A 4,137-nucleotide genomic window follows, 5' to 3' on the forward strand; every position below is an offset into this window, starting at 1 on the left:
GATGATGATGAATCGTAGGATGAGGATCTGGGTCGGAGGATGGAGGAGAGGATATCGGTTCTCGATAGTGATGATCAGGCCGGAGATGATGCAGATATGCGCGAGGCTGAGCCTGTGCATCACGAGTTTCCTTCATCACACTTCGAGGCAAGTGGCCCTTCACATGCAGTTCCGGAGACTTCAGATCTTGGAGCACAGATGAGATCGATGACTTCCATGCTAGAGAGGATGGAGGTCAGACAGGAGCAGATGTACGAGAGGATGGAGTCACGACAGATAGGATAGAGCATCAGGTGACTCAACTAGCGGAGGAGTTCAGAGCATACAGAGACTCGAGAAGATCACCTAGATAGACTCGTACCTTAGGATTTCCATTTATGCATTTCAGATGTAATCATTGCAAAAACTTTTGAAATTAATGAAGTTCATTTTGTTTCCCTTTAATTATTGTATGTTATGCACCTTTCTTTTCCTTGCATTAGTGACATTTGTTCAAGTATAATTATGGTATGTTATTCGGAAATGTTCTGTTATGCTTCAAAGATCAAGTTTCTAATTCAGTGTTCTATCATTCACTTCTAAGAGTAGAAGAGTCATTTCAGATCAATGACTCAGGAATGTTCGGTTGTTGTCTTTGTGGTTAGGATCTCCTCGAACCTTGGGCTGCGATACCAATCGTCACGCCCTCCCTCACCCGGTACCCTATCCGGCATACCCGAGAGTGTGATCCACAGCCCGAAGATCAGGTATCGAGTGATCAACCTCCCACATAAACAATAACATAATCATGAACAATCATAATAAAAGTGCAGAAGATAAACCATAGATCCAATAAAGAAAGAATGAATCATAAATGAATCAGAATAATAGATATAATCAGAGTGTCAACAAATAGTAAAGTGAGGCAAAAATCCCACTCTACAACCAGCGGAAAAGTAGCTCTAAAGAATAAAATAGACACAATCTAATCCCAGTAGCAAGTACATTGGGTAACTAAATTGTTCTCCACTTTATAGACAACATCCTTATAAGTGTAAATCTCATAAATGGCACAAGGACGCTTCCACTCAATGGTCGGACTAAGCATCGTACGGAGCATAACCACTCGCGGGATCTTCAGAGTAATTATGGTAACCGCAATCACCTTCCTGGAGATATGCCTCTTCGCCTTGCGCTTCTTCATAGGGACCGTCATAATACTCAGTACCTGCAAGATAGTCTAACAAACATTGTACAATAAAGGAATGAGTTTCAAAGAAACTCGGTAAGGCGATTAAAAATCCATAATAACATAAATGGCGGGATTCCGGGAACAATCATAAATGCAATATGATATGAGACAAGCAATGAATGAATGAATCTAACTCTATGTATGCTGGTCTCTATTGGCAGACATGCTTTAAGTCATAGCACCGTACTTCTTTAGGAAAGTCCACTCACATCCTCAACCATTTAAGATATCTTGGATTCTCTCACGGATCATTTCACCGGTCTTGAGCAGCCGATTGGTAATGGGTCCTTCATCCCTCGAGACAAACCTTGGCAGGGGTTAAGTCAACACACTCTCTCACAACCATTTGGTATAAGTACTTGGCGCATGTCGGGGTAAAACCTAGCCAAATGCAAGTCTTCTACTTAGTTACATCAAGTCGGATCCGGATACTTCCATTCCTCGTCCCCGACGATCCTTTCCGGTATCCTTCACACTAGAGTACTCATAGTCCCTGACTACGGACTCATCAACCCTATTGATCATCCACATATGGTAAACGGGAAGCTCTCACGTCCTCTCACGGGTTGGTTACCGGTCTTAAGCGCCCGTGAGCCCAAGTCTAACCATATGCAACCCTACCAATAAATGGCCCCCACAATGTGATTCCTGTCCTCTCACGGGTTGGTTACCGGTCTTGAGCGCCCATGAATCCCCATTGCTACCACGGGTCGTTGGATCTCAATACCCCTCCGATTAGGGTCTGACATAACAGGACATCCTAGCCAAACACTACTAGACAATCCTAGATATGTCATCCAACAGTTTGGGAAGGTGTCCCGAGGGCATCTCCGGAAACATCCCATAATATTCCCGTAGTAGTCCAAGGACAGAAGTGTCAAAAGGACACCTCTCCTTTCCAAACCATACTTAAGCATACACATGCATCAATTCATATCATCACATATATGGTAACTTCATATATGGAAAGAAATCAATAATTACAATCACTTGTATAACATTGGTAAGTAAATCATACATGAATCAATTCAATATGAATAAGTAATGCTACTGTAATCAAAGTTATGCAACAGTAGTATATCATTGTAAGAATCTAATTTAGGAATCATATCTATGATATTCAAATATAGAAACTAGATTCATGCTATCTATGTAATTAAGGAAATAACCATCCTTACCTTTTATAACTCGCAAAGGAATCCTAAGAAATCAAGTAAGATCTTGGCAAACTTGAGAAGAATGTCCTAAACAAGTATATACAACATATTAGGAAAGATCCCTAACAGAAAAGATACCAAAACATCCAACACAGACCACTTCTGGAGTTGCTGTACTCATTGGTCGAGTGGATTGGTCAACTGGCCCAGTCGACCAATCAGTCGACCAATGCAGACAGTAGCCTAGAAAAAACAGAGTTTTAAGATATGAAATCCGAATTTGGTGGTTCAAAAGGGTACTAATCAAGGGGTAAACTACATCAGTAGTATTCCAACATATAGGGTACCTCAAAACACCAATCAAATCAAGATATCAAGATCCAAATTAGGAAACAAAAAGTTACCATAATTAGATCAACCATGGATCTTGATGAATTCGAAATAGAAATCAAAGACAAGAACAATAGGAGGATGAATCATTGCTTCAGGTAATGGTATCATGAAAACATACTTAGATCTTCAAGGAACAAGGCTTAGAAGCATAAATCTAAATTAGGAAATAAAACCTACCATATATGTAACTACCATGCTTCATGAAGAACACATAGTATGGTAGAAGAGAACAACTAGAGATTGATAGATCATGGATCATGGAAAGAAAACACAGTAACGAACTACTAACATGATCAACATAGAAGATCCAAAGAGATCAGAATTCAAATCAGATGTTTAACAAGATTAGATCATGGTTTGATCATGATTCCTTCAAAAGCTTGCAATGATCATGGTTAAGATCATTGTTCTAGCCTCAAATCCTTAGGATGATCATGAGAACATGTTCAGAGATGTTTGCAACAGAGAATGCAGCATCTCTTCTACTGTCTCAACTCAAAAAGGAAAGAAAAACAAAGATGGAGGAGAAGAAGAGAGAGTAGACATACCTTTTGATGCAAAAAGAAGAGTTTCGACGAAGATCCGTCAAGAAAACACCAAGGATGCAAGGGAGATGACTTGCAGAGGTCTTTGGTTCGTTCCAGAGAGTTTGGAGGCAGCAAAAACGAAGTGGACTCGAGATTGGACTTAAATAGAGCAAGAACAACCTAATTGCCAAAGACAGCACTCATTGGTCGAGTGGATTGGTCGACTGGCCCAGTCGACCAATCAGTCGACCAATGCTGACAGCAAGACCAAAACAGGGAATTGAAGGCCCAGATCAAATCCAATCCTAAAGGGGTTTTGCACACAAGTCAAGTGACTTACCTAATAGGTAGAAATGCCTTCAAACCAAGATAGAGAGCACTCCAAGTCCATCAACTAATCCGATCTTCATCAAGATTCAGTTTCCATAAATAGAACTTCCTCATCAACTTTCATGGATTCAAAGCCAGACACCAAGTCCTCTACTGGGATGGCCCAAAGCTGACTTCTTACTTTACTTCGGGTCACTGGACCTACAAATAACAAGGTTTCCGGGTCAAGGTTAGGGCTGGGTTTTACACTCAAGACCGGTGAAATGATCCGTGAGAGGGACGTGAGAGCTTCCCGTTTGCCATTTGTGGATGACCAATAGGGTTGATGAGTCCGGTGAGTAATATCCGTGACTCTAGTGTGAAGGATACCGGAAAGGATCCCGAGAGGGGAGGAATGGAAGTATCTGGAATTGGCATGATATGATTAAGTAGATGACTTGCATTGGGCTAGGCTATACCCTGACATGCACCAATACTTAGACCAAACGGTGATGTGAGA

Source organism: Hakea prostrata, chromosome 4 (assembly GCF_041222555.1).
Source record: "Hakea prostrata isolate BN-2017 chromosome 4, UWA_Hpros_2, whole genome shotgun sequence".
NCBI lineage: Eukaryota > Viridiplantae > Streptophyta > Magnoliopsida > Proteales > Proteaceae > Hakea > Hakea prostrata.